Source organism: Agelaius tricolor, unplaced genomic scaffold (genome assembly GCF_023055355.1).
Source record: "Agelaius tricolor isolate 1412-34295 unplaced genomic scaffold, bAgeTri1.0.p SCAF_3, whole genome shotgun sequence".
NCBI lineage: Eukaryota > Metazoa > Chordata > Aves > Passeriformes > Icteridae > Agelaius > Agelaius tricolor.
In genome coordinates, this window is record NW_027269263.1 from 44,925,023 (window position 1) to 44,944,469 (window position 19,447).

The window sequence follows — 19,447 nt, forward strand, 5'->3', positions numbered from 1 at the left end:
TGATCATTATATAGGTAGCTAAAAATTAGTTTGTGTGTTAGAGTGGCCATGTTTGGCTTATACACATTTGAAACACTCCATGTTTTGTTTTCTTCCTCAGTTCTTCGGCTCCATATTGCTCTTCTATAATCTTCCTTAAATCACTGGAGTCAATGTTGAGGAAGGCTGGAGAGAGGGAAGAAGAAAAATATGAATTGTAAATATCATTTCAGTTGAAGTGATGCATCACACCTATATTGAGATAGCTCTAAAAATTAATATATTACATTTATTTTAATTCCTTTTCTTATTTAGACTTACAGATTTGGACTGTAGTGGACTTTAATCCCCAGTACATAGGTGAATGACATATATTTCAATTTTTATTCAGATTTGTATCAACAGTGAGGATCCAAACTATCACAAATAATCAGCTGTGTTCTTGTCTGAATGGATGCTGGTGGACAGTGTTATTACTGAGAAATGCTATGGAAATGACTCTTCCTTCTGAAGAAGAAGTAGAACTACATCATAGTTCATCATTATCAAAAATCCGTATATATTATATAGCAATCCAGAAAATTCAGAAAAATCAAGTGGAAATTAGTAGTGGAAAGATCTTGATATTCACAAGTCTTTTATGCTTTTCTCCTGTTTGTTTCCAAGTCTTAATGATGGATACATGAAATGTAGCGGTGCCTGTAAAAGTGTTCAAAATTGAGGTTGGTACCAAAACCTGTATTTTTGTGATTCACAGGTGTGAATTCAACCTAAATGTGAGGACTTGTTTGTCTAGCAAGATGAGTCTACTCTTAATGGGCTTGTGTAATGTGCTGTGGAAAATCTCTGTTGGACTGATAAGGGGACTGATAAGCAAACATTGAAACTTAAACTCTTGTTGTGCCAAGCAATGATGAGGGCATCTGTGAGACTCCCTCTGCAGTAACTCCCCATACCTCCAAAACTGAGGATCTTCATAAAGATACTGATAGTTTTATTCCTTATTTCTGTATTTTAGGCCTTGTCAGAAAACTTGACTAGTTAATTCTGAATGAGGCAAAAGCTACAGAAAACCAGAAGATCCTCTACATAAACTCCTAAAGGCATAAACATTATTTATAACTTGTCATTCTTATTTAACTGAGGAAAGTAAGTGCTAATAAATGCCAAAAAAAAGAGATTAGAAATGCAATTTAGCACAGTCAGGGATGATAGTTATTCATCAGAAATACCTATTACTTTTTTTTTCTATTTATTTTCCTTCATTTTTCATTGACATAGTTTCTTAAGATGCTTTTGATATTGATAGCTCAGGGAGGAGAAAATGCATGCACTAAAGACTCAGAAGAGTTTCTGCATTTTGAATTTGCTAGAGATTTTATTAAATAGCACCATAGCTCAGGACGAGCTGATGGCATTTCACAGTCTATTTCCCCATATTCCCTAAATGCTGATTTACCAAGAATGAAATGAGTGTACACATACTCTGGAGCATGTGTTAAAGCTGTGCTAAACATTTTCCATGTAACTTCCAGCTGGCAACATTTTGCCAGAAAGCCTGGTACTTAGAAATGGTAAATAAATAAAACAAACAGAATCATGTGTTGTAATAAGGAGACAATGGAACAGCTGCAGAGCATGGAGTAAATTCAGTTTGACTTGATGTGGACACAGTGGCTGAATTTTACCCATGAGATATTAGCAACATTCAGATTCTTAAGGGGAAGATTGTGAGGAGGGAAGAAGGGATCTCATTGGGAGGTCTCTTAGCACATTTGGAAAAATAAACAGAGAAACTATGAAAAATAATATTTAAGCAGGAAAATCAGCATAAGCAGGAAAATCAGCATAAGCTGTTCTCCTGCAGTATGTTGAAGAAAGATGAACTTGTCTTGGGAAGAAAAAATACAGTGAACAGAGCTCTGGTTTTTTTTTGTTTGGAGAGATAAAAGGAAGAAGATGGAGGGGGGATATAACTTAGGAAGATGAACAGCAGCCACCAAGTGAAGAAATGAGATATAATGATGATAAGGAAAGCAAAAGCAAAGATGGTGTATCAAGGGTGCTTCTAAAGGGTGCTACTAATTAAAGAAAAGAAGACACCTCCAAGCTTTTTGAATTATATTTACAAAGGCAAAAGTATCATATAACACATATGCTTCTGTCATAAACAGCATTTTCAGTTCAAGCAAATTTTGAGAGCAGTTCCTCAGCACTAGTAATATGTAGTTATTGTAGTTTTGCAATAGCAAAAACTACAGTATGTGAGACATTTATGTCACTTTTCCTTAACTGTTTGTGGGTGGGCCATCTTCTACTTATATTAGTGCACACTGATTGCTCTTTGCTGGACATGGTATAGTAATAGCTCACTGAGACTTGTATTATTGGTGTTCTCTTGTTATTGAAGGTAAAATCCTGGGGGTTTTCTCATACAAGGTAGTTCTATAAAATAAGGATGAACACCCTGATATTTATTTATGCTTTAGGCACCCACATTCGGAAACAATGACCCGCGTAAGGTTTCCAGTTTCAGTGATGAAACTGGAAAACAGGATCAAACTTAATAACTATGCATCAAGCAGATAAATCACATTCCTGTATGTTGATTTCCTGTTATTCAACCAGTAGGCAGAGCTTTCTGAGCTGGAAATGGCAGTAGTTTAAGAGAAAGTAAAATGGGGTCACATTAATCGTAGCCTCTGACGTTTTCACTCAAATGCATGAAGGAGGCTAAGCAAGAATTTCTGACATAACCATCACCTGGACTTTGGCTTGACTGGGTTGACATGATCAAATGACTTCTTTTGCCTGGTATGTGCTCTTCTGCTTTTTACATCCTTGATATCCCAGTTTCTACATGTGCACATGCTGACTTCCTCCAGGACACCACAAGCCACAGTGATAATTGCACTGCTGAAGCTACCTGCTGTGTTAAAGGTCAGCAGAAGGGCCTCAGCGGTGAAGTGGCACTTGCCTATCAAAATGCAAAATGCCGGGGTGAAAGAAGTAAAACTCAGCTATTATATGTTACAAAACTTGAGACATTCAAAGTCTAGTATATCATTCTCATGTTCCAATACCCAGAGAAGAATGTCACAGCATGACTCCATCCTCGTGATGGAGACTGAAAGAAGAATGAAAAATAATGCAAAGTTATCTCCTTTTTGTTAAATCTATTGTAATCTTGTGTTCTTCCTCTGTTACTGCACTGAAATAAAGACATTTTAATCCCAGGGTACAACTGAGAAAAGCCCTGATCTAATAATTGTAAAACCTCCCGATCCGATATTTTAGAACTCAGAGTACTTGTCACTTATGAATATTCATACAGAACACTAAAAGAATTATATTCTGTCTGCAGTTAAGGCAGGAAAAGAACATGGTAAATTCTAAAGAGACAGCAGTATTTTATGGAACACTTGTCAACTATTAAGGGCATCCACAACAAAATTCTTGCAGGAAAATTGTTTAGGAGAAGAGTATGGAACAGTGATAACATCATTATAGAACAGATCTTTTAGAGGCAAAAAAAAAAAAAAAGCTGGAATTCATCTCAAGTATTAGAAATATTGGAATTCTTCAAGGTAACCTGTTAATATGCATGTTCATGAGGGGGTATCCATGCTGCTCAGCTGAGACATTGAATGCAAAAGGCTGATACAAACTTTGCAAAATAAACTAGAAAACTGAATCAAACACTTTTTTTTTTTTTAATGGAAGACCAGATTTTGACTGAAGAAGGAATTTGTCCTCTGAAGGTCTGGCCCTTTTAATGTTAAGGTTAGTTAAAAAAATGTGCAATATTTCACACTTGTTCATGTCTCTTCCTTTGTGATTAAGTAAAATTTAGAATTTCTTCATAGTAAATTAATAAATGTATAATAAGATTCTTTTCCAGTGCCTTCTGACAAGTCAGTGCTCATAAATGAAAAGGCCTAATCTCATGCTGGCAAGAAATGAACTTGTTCCAGTACTAACCCAAGCAGATACTTAGCAAGTTGGTATGGAGGACTGATTTTCATCTGAAGTGGAGACGACTTCTGTTTACAATATTTCCTGAAGAAATGGAAGTGGCCTTTTATAGATTCTTCCATTTATAAACATATTAAAAATAAGGGTAAGGAAATGTTGGGACCTCTAGAACCAGAGGCTGATGGTAGTTTACCGGCTACCATGGTGCTGCTGAAAGGAAGGGAATGCTCTCTGTCCTTCTCCATCATTTCTCTTCCTCTCATTCCTTTGAACCTTCCTCCTGGCCAGACAGTTGTCCCCACCTTCCACAATTTTCCCTCTGAATCTACGTTGGTGGGGTATTTTCCCCCCGCCGCTCATTCATACATCAGGTATCTCTGCTTGCAGTGTATGCTTTGTGTGCAGAATACTCTGTTCTTTCATTGACTAAATGAGATCAGATTCCTGCCCCCTGTGCAATGTCTCATGTCCCTGCTCAGCCAGTCCCACTCAGACATATATTATTTCTAAGAGGAAGCTGGACCATCAGCAGGTGCAGATGCTTTTCTGCTTAGCTGAGTCTACAGTCTGAACTGCGGAATTTTCCAGACTTTTGGGAATGGAAGATGCAACCCATCTTCCAGGTAAACACCTTAATTCTTAGAAAAAAATTAAAGCTTTATAGAGATAACAAATAGCTTCAATAAATGAAGTATTATGAGCTTGATGTCTTACCATCAAGCTTACTTCATGGGAGTTTTGTGAGAGGTGCTAAAGTGAGGGAAAAATATTTCTGTCACCAAGAGTTTCAATTTCCATTTCTGGAATTATCTAAGTAGACATTTTATGTTGTGTTCAGTCCCTGCTGCTTTTTATACTCATTACTTCATTGTATTTCAGTATGTTTTGCATCTTTTGCTTATCCACAGAAGAACTTGAATTTAAGGAATTTTAATTCCATCCTTCATCTGAAGATCTGAAGGAATGCCTCTGATTATTTGCCCTGATTTTTCCTATAAGTATCCATGCTGAGTTTGCTTTTATGTTGGTGTATGTCAGCCCCTGTCTCCAGAACTACACTTTCCCTGGTACATCAGTCCTGAAGATATTCAGAGACCAAAATTTGCTTTTTGTGAGTCTATGAATGCTTTAATCTATGTCACACAAGTATGTCCTCATGACTCAGGTTCTGAGAATCATATCCTGTCTTGAGTTAAACACATGAAAACTCATTAAAACCAATGGAGATGCACAGGGAGAAGTGAATAAAGAGTAGCTAAAAAATGCTGGGCACTCATCTGTAAGCTTATTAATCTATTGATGGAGTCATCCTGTGTTCCAAAGCATGCCAACACTTCCTATAATATGTTGTGATTGCACTGCACTGTCAGCAAAGGTGGGTCGTGTGTTTAAAAATGACATTTGCTTTACCATTCTACCTAAATTGAGGATAATGTTTTAATAAATGGTATTTTTTAAAAGAAATATATTATTTGATAAAATTATTACATAAAATGAATTCCATCAAATTGTCACCGTTGTTATGTGCTTAAAAAGCTTCTGCTCCTCTATTATTAAGTGGTAAAAGATTATAATTTGAAAAAATTGAATAATAAAATGACTGATTTAAAAAAATATGTTGCAATAAAATTCACCATAAAATTCAAAGCAAAATGTAAAAAAAGGACTTTCTTTATAATTTTAAATCCACACATTTAAAAATATTTCAGTGAACAAATTATTGTTGCAGTAGAAGGTACATCACATGTACTCCATAGTCCTCTGTTTCTAACACTCTTTCTGACTTATAGTATAATTCATGAGTCCATACTTACACTTACATATTTACTTCTTTACTATAATAGATGCAGCATTTGCTCTGTAAACATTAATATAAGTTGAAAGGAAGTTGTGGTAATAGAAGGTAAGATTGAGTACCATTCAAACTGTCTTAGTCAAGGACATTTTCTTTGGGGGTATATATAGTTCCATCCCTGAAAGAGCTTTTTTTGCAGTCATAATTGCATAACAGTACTTTTCTAACACGACTGCTATATATACTGTAGCTGACTTTTCCTTGACACAAATTTAACCTTAATGATCACTCCTTTTTTTAACTCAGACCAACAGGAGAGTGAAAACTGCAGGAAACTAGTTTTTTTCTTGCTCAGGTTAAAATAAAATAAACGAATAATCAGCTAGTGGTCAAACATTCAAAAGAGAATGGTAGGAAAACTGGAGAATAAAAGCCTTTGAAGATAAAGGACCTGAACTACTGAAAGAAAGAGAGAAAGAAAGTCAAAGAATTTTGCCTACTTATTAAATCAGCAACATTGTCAATTGAATAGAAAATAGAAATTAATTAAATAAGTAAACTACAAAAAATAAGAAACAAAGAACAGTCTTGCAATGGCCCAAAGAATAGGAAGATTTTAGTAATTTCTTGAATACTTAATAAATTAAAAGAAGGAAAGTAAAGCTATAAAAAGTTAGACCCTGAATATTTAGATTTTTTTTCCTGGTATGGTAAAATTTCTACTATTAAACAAACAAAAAACCCCAAAACAAACCAAAGAAGAAGTCAGATAGTATTCTGACCCCAGGATGTCAACATCCCTGTGTCAGGTGTCTTTCATTCCATCCAGATCAGAATTTGGAGGATCCCTTTGCACCTTCACTTGGGATTTGTTCATGCAGGAGGTCACATAAGGGCTGCAGTGTGCTCATTCCATTGACAGCTTGAATAAGAAGGACTCTGCTACAAAACAAGACCTCAGGAGTAACCAGTAAGGGGAGTGAGTTATTCCAACCTGGGCTGCTGTGCCACCACTTCAATACTGTCTCCAGCGTCACAGAAACTTTGCCACACTTCTTTCTTCATCCTGTGGATGAACTGATTACACTAGACCCCAGTCAAAAGCAACATTTAACTCACAGTAAATAATTTTGTGCTTTATCAGAAGTCAAGTAAGAGATAAATTTCAAAATGCATTTCAAGCTAAAACTGCAATGGGATCTTAACAGTGAAATCTTAACGGTATTGAGTCTGTAGATAACAAATCAAAATGAAGAATACCATGGCAATCTATTCCAAAAGGAGTTGATCTTCAGCTCCATGAAGCACAGTAGATTTTAATTTTGTAACAAAACAGGCAGCCTGAGATCTCAATCTTTTCATAGGACATACAAGTAGGTCAGGCACCGCCACTGGAAACCAGGCTTGAGCCCAGGAGACAAAGAGACATGTCAAAGTGTATAGCCCAGCTTCTAGGAAGAGAAAAAAAGCACAACAATGTAATTGTGTGTGTTGCAACTTCTAGTGGATCATGGAATTCATCCTGGCACATGAGAACTTTTTGCTGATGAAACTGGTTATCATTTCCATCACAACCTATTAACCATCTTGTTCAGGTGACATCACAGGAAACTGAGTGACAATGCATGAAAGTGCCACTGTGCTTTTGATATAGAAATTATCTGTTGCCTTCCAAGGATAAAATCAGATTGTCTGGGGAGGAGGGACAACTGAGCATTTAATTACAGTGTAAAATAAAATAATACTCCAGCACAGGTAATAACATATTTTGTGTCCCTAGAGTGTTATCTGAGCAGTTTCAATGATTTTTTTCTGTCTTATTTCCCTAAGTGAAAAATAGCATTTTAGAATTTCCAGACCACACCTGAAATGTAAAGATCTTGAAAAAACCTCAGGCAATCCCTCCCTCTCAGATTTGTCTGGTATGTATTGAAGTAATTAAAAAAGTATTTAGCTTGCCCAATTCTTTTCTTTTAGAAATAAACAAAAACAAAAATCCAAAATGAAAACTTAAAAGTATATGTTTTGTAACGAGTAAAATTTGTACTGAGCTTTCCTTTTGTTTCCTCCCCCAGAGCTACTTAACAAATATCTCTCAAATTCATAAATCCTTAAGTAGCTTTTTAAAGGCAGTTACTACTTCTCTGTAATATTGTAATATTGATCATAAAAAAACCAGATTTGTACATACAGACTAGGTGCTCATCTAGTTTCATTTTGTTTTTTTAGCATGCACTTCTCCTCTACCATCTAAAGACGTTGGATTTCTGATTCTAGACAGACCCTAATGTTGATTATATATTGTTAATATTATTCTTTCTTTTTTTTCTTCATAATCTGGTCTTGAGGTAATTTAATACAATCTAGATATATAAGTATATATCTAGTTTTTATTAAAAGAGTACACCAAGTTCCCCAAATAGCTATCATCTGCACAGAAAAAATTCTGACACCTTAGAGTAGCCTAAAGGCTGAAGATGAAGTTCTGACATTAAAAAATGGTATATCTTTTTGGCTAAGGACAGTACTTTACTGTAAAGGAGTTTTTGCTTGTTACTACAAACACTGGCCTGGTTTTAAGGTAGTATTTATTTATGACATTTTTTATATCAAGGCTCTCTAAACTTCACCTGTAATATACTCTACCATGATTTCACATAAAACTGTCTACCAGAAGGGGTTGACATTAGTTACGAGAGTGAGTAGCAGCAGCTCTTTAGACATATAACTACTGTGCCATTTTGATGTAATTCAGTTTAAATTTCAAACATTTCTATTTAACATAATCAAGTGGTATGAAATCTTCTTTTAAAATGGCAAGTATACAGTACCAGCTCAATTGGCACTTAGCAACGGTCCTTTTGCAATATGCACAATAGCTTCCAGCAGGGAGTTTTTTAAGGACCATCCTTTGAGAGCACAAACTCACACACGTACAATCAGGACACATCAAGGTTCTATCTCCAGCTCCCCTTGAGATGTTATTTAGCTAATGCACAAATGTTACAGCTAAGCTGTTAGCCTGAAAAATAGAACAAGCAGTTGTGTGTAGGTACAACCGTTTCTTTCTTCATTCCAGGATATCTTCATATTGTAATTTCACATAAAGTAACACCTAGAAAGGTATAGTATGTGATTTTTACTCAATAGGTGGATTGCCACTTTTAAATGCACTGCAGCCATCAAATGTCCCTTCTTGAATCCTGTATTATGTAGTGGCAAAGCACCTTTGAGTGGGTATACTGCAGTCATTACTGGGTATTCTCTAGTTAGAGCATTCTGGAAAGATACAGCTCTGTCACAGGCTGCTATAACCAGTAAATACTGCTCTGTGTGTAGCTGTTCTGTATCCAATGAGAAGAAAAGATCTGGGCCTGCAGCTAGCTTTCCTCGAGAGAGTCAAATCCTGGCAAACAAGCCCCTTGTTTCAACAGGAAGCTTCCCATACTTATTGGTTGTCTTCCAAAAGCTGTGCTGAACCATATAATAAGTTCAAATTTCATTAAGCCCGGGAGCAGAGGGAGTTTCTAGCATGCTGCTAAAATCATGGCATAATGCTCTGAACCAGATGATTGCATTCTAATCTCATTCCTCTTTGAGATCCTCTTTTCCTAATAGAAGGCTTTTACATTCAAGATAGGAAAGTAAGAAGGACTCCAACACTGAAGTCTGCAATGCAGTTACTAAATACATTGCTTAGATATTTTGCACATGGAAAGAGATGATGACATTAATATTGCTGCAGTAATGCTGTCTCGAGTGCAAGACTTCAGAATTGGCTGGAATTCTGTTCCATATGGAAAGCTGCACCAACAACATGGCAACATGGTGAAAACACAGAAGGCTATATTTGCCTGATGACAAACTTTTTTTCCAAAGTAGTAAGAATTATAATGCTTAGTCAATTTTTTTTTATATCATATGCATCTCAAAATAAAACACAGTTAAAGAAAGAAAGCAAAAATGGGCATATTTTTTTAGACAATATGAACCTATATGAAGGGAGAACATTATTGTATGCACAGGACAGTGAATTAACAGTGTAATGGACTCTGAAAAGATGCTATTCATTAGTGCCTGACCATGAAATCTGTGGAAAAGCCTTAACATCAATGAAAGCAGGAATAATTTTTTTGTTTGTTTTAAATTATGATCATGAAAAAATGTACATATGAGTTAATGAAAAGAACTTATGAAATCATGTTGTATTTTTACTGTTTGATCAGAGAAGAAAAACATTCTTTTTTTTCCAGTCAAAATATTCACTTAGATGTATTCTAATTGCAGTGGTTTGCTTTATTCAATTTGAAGCAACACTCCAAATTTAAATTCAGTTTTGTTTAGAAAAGCGATCTTAAAAAATTCTCTAAGCAAAACTGAATATTTTGTAGCTCAGAGTTTTTTTAAACATGCAGAAGCCACTGAAACTTTCATTGTTTCAGTTTTGAATCCAAGTAATGCATATTGTCTAAATTTTTCAGTGAATTAAAGGATCAGTGATGTGCATTTCTCTGACTGTAAGTGCTATTATGAGCTTCAGTTGGATTAGGATCCTCCTCTTAATCCAGTCTATTAAAAATGCCCGTGTTCTAAATCTGCATGATTTGCCTGCTGAAGAACAAAGAAGGAGGCGCTTTTTTTGTTCTTTTTAATTCAAATGAAAATATCAGACACTCCAGGGACTGGTGATAGTCTAGAATATTTTGAGTTGGCCCATTCTGACTATTCAGGCAAAGGAACAGCTGACATTAGAGACAATTTTTCGTACCGACATCTTGAGGCCCACAGGAAAATTCGATCTTCTTAATTCCCAGCACAGTATAGTGCTGGACCATGAAGTTAACATATTAGGTCCCCAGAGTCAGATAATTTATAAAGGTTCTTCAAAAGATGGCTGATAAGAGTGCACAGTAGCTTGTGAGAAGTTTTGATGGTTGCTGGTGGCACGCTGGCCGCACCACTTTGGGCATGGCTGTCTCTCCCCACAGGTGATGTGTGAGAGGCGCTGCAAAGAGCAAGACTGACACGCTGTGCTGCAAGAGCAGAAAGCTGGTTTTAAAATTCTGGTAAGTGTTTTCTCCTGGCCACTCTGGTTGCTTAGGTAAAGTGTAACTGGTAAAGTCTGCTGGAGAATTTATTTGTCTCAAGGTCCAATATTTAATTTTCATTGTTTGTCTATGGGGTGGTGGTTTTTTTGCTTAAAAATCCTATGTGCTTTAGTCTGCAAAAACTGGAGACAAGTAGCAGACTTTCCCTTTTTGATTTTTAACAGAATAATTTTATAATTGCTGCTAGTAAAGAAAATACTATATAACTGGCTCCAAACAAATTTTTTTGGCTATTGTACAGAAAAGGACTTACTAATCTTAAACTATTAAAAAAATCATCTGGGCAGACAAATTAGCCTGCCAAGTTTTAGGTGGCTAGGATCCAGAGTGGCTGAGACATTAAATGTGAAAACTAAGTGCTTACACTTGAAATACCAAACTACAACATCAGGCCCCTGATGCTGTAACTTTTAAGAGAACTAAGTGGTGCAATACTGTGCATAATTATTTCACTCATGAGCAAAAGACCTATTACTCATAAGCAGAGCTGTAAGTCAGTTATAAGGATATTTCTTGAGAAACATATGCCAATCATTTGCCAAACAAGACTGCTTTGCAGTTATATGTTACCATTTTTTGGATTTGCTGGCTAGTGCAAATCAACACATTTTTAAAGTGTATTGGTTGTGGCCTCAAGAGGTACTTCATAAACTTTTATTTCTTAACATTAAATCCATTAGTGTATCACAGGCTAAATAAAAATTATCTTATCCCATCATTTTTTTGTCTTTATTTCTCTCTTTATCTTGCTTATATGTAATACAGTACCTGGCAGAGTACCAAGGGCTAAAACTCAGCTTTCTCTGATGTTAGTATACTAGCAGTTTAAACAGCAGTTTTCCTGCCAATTTAAACTTTTACTTTTTAATGAAGAATTTAAACCAGAAAAGCTAAGCATTCCTTTGGCTTGCTCTTTAGTAGGAAGTAAGTTTGAGTTGGCACTGTGATTACTAAAGCTCTTTTTCAAATCTTACTGAACCAAAACTAAAAATTCAGTTTAAATCCTTGTAGTCATCTAAGAACATAAAACACCAAAAGACCAATAAACAAAATTTTTTAAAAATGTAAACAAATATATTTTACAACTTGGATTTTAGAGAAACAAGCTGCTCTTTCATTTCTTATTTATTAATTTTAAGCAAAATCATTCAGCTCTACCTCGTAAGAGATATTCCTCCTTTGTGGGTGATCTCAAATTTCTCTCAAAATATACAGCTACATAAAATATTCACAGAACATTTTATTCCTATACCTGCACCACCACAGGAAGATTATTTCCAGCCCCTGAAATAACTTTGCAGACTTCTGGGATTTCTGTATGTTTTATGTTGATGGGGTCCAGAAGAAGCTTTGCTTGGTTCTAATACATCTCCATGAGATTGCTTTGTTTACTGCTCTCAGAAAAGGAAGAGGAGGCACAAGAAACTTTGTTAAGCTCTGTGAACAACACATGTGAAGAAACTTGCCTTCATTCTTCTCTCCTTCCATATAAACTCTGAGTTTTCTGTGCATGGTTTTGGACCAAATGACTGAAACAGTCTGTGGGTCAGGACTATCATGTAAAGTTTGGATCTTTCAGATGCTTGTTTAAGTTGCTGACATCTATATGACTTATTCTGAGTCCTTCACAGAAGTTGTAGTGTTATCTGGCCGTGGATCAATTATGGTGTTGCCTACTGCAAATGAGCTGTCCTAACTAGTAAACAGCTTGGTCCAGTTAATGCAGGAGCAGATGCCTGAGGCTGTGTTTATCTTGAGGCACTGAGATTTACTCATGCTACAGACAACAGCAGGAGGCCAGGTGCCTCCAACAGGACATAGATTTAGATACTCTAGGACCTTGAGAATTTGGTCTATTCAAGCTCCTCAAGGCTCAAATTGAAACACATGCTTATATATTTAACTGTTCTTGATGATGCTAGTCATATCACCTAAGAACAGACTTATTTTCAAAGGTAGTGAATATTATAACCCTCATTTTTTTTTTTGTTACAGGGACCAGCACTTCAAACAAGATGGGATTCTTGCTCAATTCTTTGTTCCCCTTCTATGAGATGATGAATTAGGTATATGCTGATGCTGAGATCATGTCTGCAAAGTGTTTGGAGATGTTTGAGAACAAGGCTGAAGAAAATGGAGAAAACTTACTAGATTGTGTTTATTTTTCCCAGAACTATTTTTAAAATTATTTTCAATACCTCTGCTAGTGAAGATTTAATGGTGTTGTTGATGGTTCCACACATCTTTTTGTGGGAAGATTTGTAGTTCATAACAAGCAAAAAAAAAAGGAGGAGAACATAACTGTTCTTGAAGATGGTGAATGGTGTAGGGGAGGTGGATATGAGGAGCAGCTGAGGTCACTTGGTTTGTTCAGCCTGGAGGAGACTGAGGATGAATCTACAGCTTCTTCCCAAGGGAAAACAGGCAGGCACTGATCTGTTCTCTCTGGTAACCAGTGACAGGACCCAAGGAAAGGACATGAAACTGTGTCAAAGGAGGTTTAGGTTGGATATTAAGAAAATCATCATTTCCCAGAGGGTGCTTGGGCACTGGAACAGTCACTCCAGGGAAGTGGTCACAGCACCAAGCCTGACAGAGTTCAAGAAGTGTTTGGACAACACTCTCAGATACATGATGGGATTCTTAGAGTTGTCCTGTGCAGGGCCAGGAACTGGACTCTGTGATCCTTTTGGATATTCTATTGTTCTGTGGTTCACTGGTAACTGCAAGATAACTGCAGCAACATCTAAACTAACCCAGACAATCACACGTACATCCCTCAGGGCTCAGTCTTCACTGGAGCCATATCTCCTAATAACACCTGATCTGATTACCAGATATTCTGAATTAAATTGTGTACAGGCTGGTTTTCAAATCCTGTATTATTATCAGACACTTCCTGTGTTGAAATGGTTGTTTGGACAGGCTTCAAAAATCAAAGCATTGTGTAGCATTAGGTACATTTCTTTATGTTGCAAGAAAACAGAGAGAAGCTCTTGAGCTTCATGAGATGGATTGAAACTGGCTTAGTGAGACAGAATCTGAGTTTTGACTCCTTAGCTGTCATGAGAGTCAAACACAACAAATCACCTGAGGAAGAGCTGGAGAATTTGGCACAAATAAGTTCTTTGAAGAACCTATTATAGAGCTTTATGCAATGTATGTTCTCTGAAGAGCTAGGAGGTTCTCTTTCCTTCAGATTTACCATGCTATTAGGAGCACAAAGGGCCTTTATCAGGGGGAAAACAGCAATTTCATTTTTCAGGAAGGAACACTCGGCACAATCAACCCTTGAGAATGAGGCTGAGTGCCCCAAACTATGAAAGTGCCCTCACAGAACATGACTCTACATACAGAACCTTGAGATCTACATGAATATGTAACTTGATAACATCAGGTATCTATTCAGGTATATGCAGGAATGTATAGCTACTCTGCAAAGAACTGCTTCTCTGCTCAAGTCCTGCATTGAAATTTCTTTTTACCTGTGAATGAATTAAGCCCAAGACTGATCACACAATGTGGACTGTGAACTCAGTGTTCAAGGCCAAGATGAAGAGTGAAAGAGCAAGTTGAAATATTTGCTGAAGCATTTTTGTCAGCCAAACCCTGTAATATACTTACAGTAATATACTTACAGACTTACACTCCAAGGGAATAACCATTGCATACTTAAAATCATATCAGAAAGAGAAAAAATGTAGTAAGAATATTTCTGTATTAAAGTAATTTCATTGCTGTATAATTTTCTAACCAAACAGATATCCCAAGACTGCCAAGAAAACCATGTCTCTAAAATGGCTTTTCTTCTGAAATTTCCATTTGCATCTAACCTGTGCTGCTGTGAAGAAAAAGAGAACACAGCTGTCATTTGAGGGTTCACACCCCTTATCATGAGCTACATTCACACCTGTGGCTAGCTTGGCTGTTTCCCCTCTAATCCATGAGAAAACTCAGCTTGGCCAATCTTCCACTCAGCCTGGTTTGTTCCCTTTACCTTTCATGCTGGCTTAAAAATCCTGACTGATGTGTAAATAATCTGGAGAAGCCTGGGTTCCTCACAAATCTGCATGGGAGTAAAGAAAAGAGGCAAGGCAGGAATGGCAAACCAGCCACAAATACTGTTGTCTATGGCTATAGATCCACAGAGCAGCTGGCTTATGCTGTGGATGCCTTTGTGTGTCCTCATGCAGATGATTTGGTAGCACATGACTAAACCTTGAGTATAGATACATGACTCCAGAGACATTTCCTCAGTTTATGGGGTGAGGGAAAAAAGCAGAAATTATATTTCAGAACATATTAGATATTTCTGAAATACTTGATGGTACATATACTGTGTGTTTAGTACATGCATTATGCCTCAAAGTATTCATGCATGTATATTTACTTTTATAATTTATAGACCAGTTACAACACCAAGCTCTCTTCCAGATGTCAAGAATAAAACTATATTTCACAGCTACTTTTACAACTGATAGTAAATCTTGCAGATGTTATGAGTACTGTGAAAGTTATCTGACCTTGAGCAAGAAGAAAACCTCACTGGAAGACTTCTATCTCAGAAATAATCAAGGTGTGCCTGCAAATGGTTGCTTATTTGCAGACAGAGATTTTGGTTCTGCACTACTTTCCTTTTTGAAATGAAAGGTGCATGCTTAACCCAAAAATATCAAAGCCAAAAATACTTTCTTTCAAAACCAATTGACTAAGGTGTGAGGCTGGCAGTTTTTGCAAAGTTTCATGGTAGTTCTCCAAGAAATGTACACATCAGCATTGAGCAGGCACATCTTAATAAAAGACAAACATGAGGAGAAACACCAATATTGTATTATACAGCTTGCATTATATCGTATGCTTGTGTTGCCCAAAAATGTTCCACATGGCTCTTTCACTTCCCCAAAGACACTTTAAGGAGCCAGAAGACTCTGCCAGTAAAAAAGAAACCAGTTAAGAATACAAGAAACCAAATGTTAGGACTAAAGTTAGGAGCAACCACCAAACAAACCTCCAAAAGAAGTTTTTCCAAGGCTGTGTTATGGTGTCAATGAATAATTGTAAATATTAAAGAGACATGGATATAGTGAAAACAGTTTTGGTAACTTTTCCTTGTATTGCAGTTCATGGCTGGGGGATTTTCTGAGCAGAAGGCAGTAGGTACACCACTATGGTTCAGATTTCATGGTCATTCATTTCAAGAGTTTCAACCATTCATTGAATAAGAGAATATTTCTTGTAGTCTTTTAAATTTCCACTTGATTTTTTAAATTCTTGTCATACAACTCATGGTCATCAATTGCTCTGTGTTGGCTTTCACCATGCCATTTGTGACATGGAGTACCCTCTTCCTCTGTGACTGCTCTTCTCTGGCCTGCCTCCGCTATATGGAAATGTTCCCTTCCTGTGGTCACCATCATCACCTTTCACGTGACTATTCTTGTCCTATTTTAGCCTTTTTGGGGCAAGGCTGCACACACTTTAGAAAAAGTAATTACAGATTTATACAGTGGCATAAAGATAATGTTTTCTGAAGGCGATGAAAAAGGGCAAAACACTGATTCACCCTCTGTGGAGCAAAAAAAGAACTATTTCCACAGATAGAAATACTCATGATAATCTCTCCTTCCAAAATATCAGTAAGTAGAGAACCTTATTACAAAGAGGAATATACATCTGTTAAAAGAAAAAAAAAAAAAACCCAGACATCAAAAGCAATATACAATCCTACAGTGAAAGCATAGGAAAAGCTGTGATATAAACCCTCAAATATTCCTAAAATCACACAACTCCACATTCATTTCTCAAAATTTCCATAAGACCGAAACAGGCTCTGATGCCAAACATTTACATTCATCTTCCATCAAATTCAATAGCTTATGTTTAGTAGTAAATTCATGAGAGTTTCAAGCATTCAACCTCTGGAAAATATTTGGCAAATTCTAGAACTTAACCCTGAAAACAGTAAAGTGAGAAAATGAATCCCTTTAAAGGAGGTTTTCAAACATCTAAAGGCAACCATGTGCATTTCTGTACTAATGTCAAGGCATTGTTTCTATAATCCACTCTTCAGCTACAGCCACTCAACTCTGAAATGGGATGTAAACTAAAACCCTATAATGCTCTTATTCAGTGATAGAAAATCTTCAATAAACTGAGCTTTCTAAAATATCAAGGGGACGACGTATTCTTCCTGGAAATCAAAAATTGTATTTTTCATACAATAATTAAGTGAAATAAGTATGGTGCAAAACAACTTAGTCCAAAGATACCTTCCTGTCATCTCGTGACTTCCCAATCCGCTAGAGCTTTATTGTTGTGTTTATTGTGATACCACAGCATTCTCTGGATGTGTGACCTCACTGGTATATGCTGCCCATGGCTACCTGTGCTGTTCTCTTCCTTTCTCTTTATCCCCAATGCTAAAACTAACTTTTAACAATAAAATGAAATATTTTGATTTATGATAAAAAGGTTAGTTAGAAAAGTCAGATACTAAATTGTTCAGTGGAACCTTTATCCTTTGATTATGCAGTTGGCTGAGCATAAGCATTTTGATTCACTTTATTCCAATTTAACTCCCCATTGCAGCTGACCCAAAACCTGACTTTTGCTATGCTTTGTATCCCTAGGAAAACAAAAAAATGCAGTGATACTTGTTAAAAATTGCATAATATATGTTTCAAGCTTTTGGCTTAGCAGAAATGAGAACTAGAACAAAAGTCATGCAAATATATAAAGGCTTGATATATTCACTTTCTGAAAACCAGTAATAAATTTTTTTTACTGCCACTTTAAATGACTTTGATCATTTCTGCAATATAGCAGACATGCTTTATTCTGGAACTTTGTATTTAGCTTAATAACATTGCTTGAAAAGTAGTTGCATTATAATATTAGACCTGAATCTTTGCTCTTTAGAACAAAAATGTCTTAATTTCCCTATTTCTGTATTTTTTCTTTTGTTTTGAAGTTATGTTGTATGGTTTATGTTTTGCTTTATAAGCAGTTACTATTATATAGATACCCTCTCATTGTGTCTCTTATAATCTCCACACTGCCTAGTTTTTATAATCAGTACAACTGAAAAGAGTTTCTGCAAATTATACAAAGTTTCAAATGGAAACACACTCTGAAATCCAGTCCTCGTGCATAGCACATTTTAATGCTTTACATCCTTGTTTCTGTGTTTTATAAGCTGGTCTAAAAAAAATCTGGAGGTCTAAAAATATTTGAAACTTTTGTTTGTTTCAAAAAGCTCCCATGAATTTGAGGTACAGTCTGGGTTTAACATCCATTTTTAAATGTACAGTTCTGAGATTTTATAATGTATGTGTGCAAAGACAGAAAGGGAAAAGGCATGCACAAGAGAGTCTAGCTTGGCAGGCATTTCATATTCTGTTGCACAGTGAGTTGCAGGAAAGCAGTCAGTAAGATTACCCACATTATAAACTTTCCTGAACATACAGTATATTGCAGTAAATTTTTGTATTTTTCATAATCCCAGTATGGTGTTACATAGTGCACAATAGCTATGGGTTGGATTTTTTTCCCATACAAATCCTTTATTCCTGAATGCCCAACATCTGTCCAATCACCCTGATACCCAATGTACAACAGATTGAAAGGGCAAGTTTTCCTGCATGGTTCCAAGTGAAGGCTAAAATGATCAAAGCCTTAACTTTTAACTTGACTACTTCATTCTCTTGAACTTGTGGCCTGCACAACCACATCAGTGGAGAGAGGGAAGGGCAACAAGGTTCCATGCATCACTTCTTTTATTTTATGTTCCTCTTGTCCCTCAGTTGCTTGTAAACCATTGCCTCAAAGTACTCGAAAACAAGGAATTGGGTGGGTGGCATCCTGCCTGCCTTTGCCATGTGTGAGTGCCGTGGCTCCTTTGTCTTTGTCTGACACACCTCAGCCTCTGTCTGTAACAGTTTGGTTGGATTTTTCTGTCTTCCCCTGTTTCCATCAGAGCCCCTAGTACTGCAAGGGGTATTGAGTCAATAAGCAAGCACTTTGGTGCAAAATTACTCAATCATTAAAAGGGATGTGTGGCAGCGAAGATATTCTAGCTTTTACATTTTTTATCACACTAGGGCTATTTTTTCCTTCTTTTCCACTCTTATTATTAACCTTTTTATAGAAAATTGGCTTACCAAGAATTTATGAATTAGCAAGTCTATTATAATGATGAATGGTAATTACCATTTAAATCCTGAGTCATTCATCAGCTTGTTCACCATATGTCAGGTGATACAAGAGTGCATGAATACTTGTCTAGTGAGTATTTCTCAAATGATTGTTATATTTGCCTGAACTTTGGACGTGAATGCCAAATACTCGGTGAATAAAAGTTAAAATGATAGAAAAAGAAAAAAAATACATTTAATATAAGCAGAGGGGGAGACACATCACAATAAGAGGCAATGCTGCTAGTGACACCTATTAGCATTAGACAATTATTAGCACATTTTTTATAATTTAGCAAGAATAAATGTGGATTTGAGCTTTTTGAACATACATGGGAAAGCTCATAATTGCAAATGAAATTCTTATATAAGATTCCTGGGTAAGAAATCTTTTTAGA

General features: G+C 36.2%; 1 long non-coding RNA gene across 1 annotated transcript in view; it reads left to right on the forward strand.

Moving 5' to 3' along the window:
* The window catches only part of LOC139588387 (uncharacterized), a 25,157-nt gene extending 5,917 nt beyond the window's left edge, over positions 1-19,240 (forward strand). Inside the window, exons 2-3 of the long non-coding RNA XR_011678664.1 lie at positions 10,738-10,815; positions 12,853-19,240. This is a non-coding gene — a long non-coding RNA (uncharacterized lncRNA). The remainder of the gene's footprint in view (positions 1-10,737; positions 10,816-12,852) is intronic.
* The last annotated feature ends 207 nt before the right edge of the window (positions 19,241-19,447 follow it).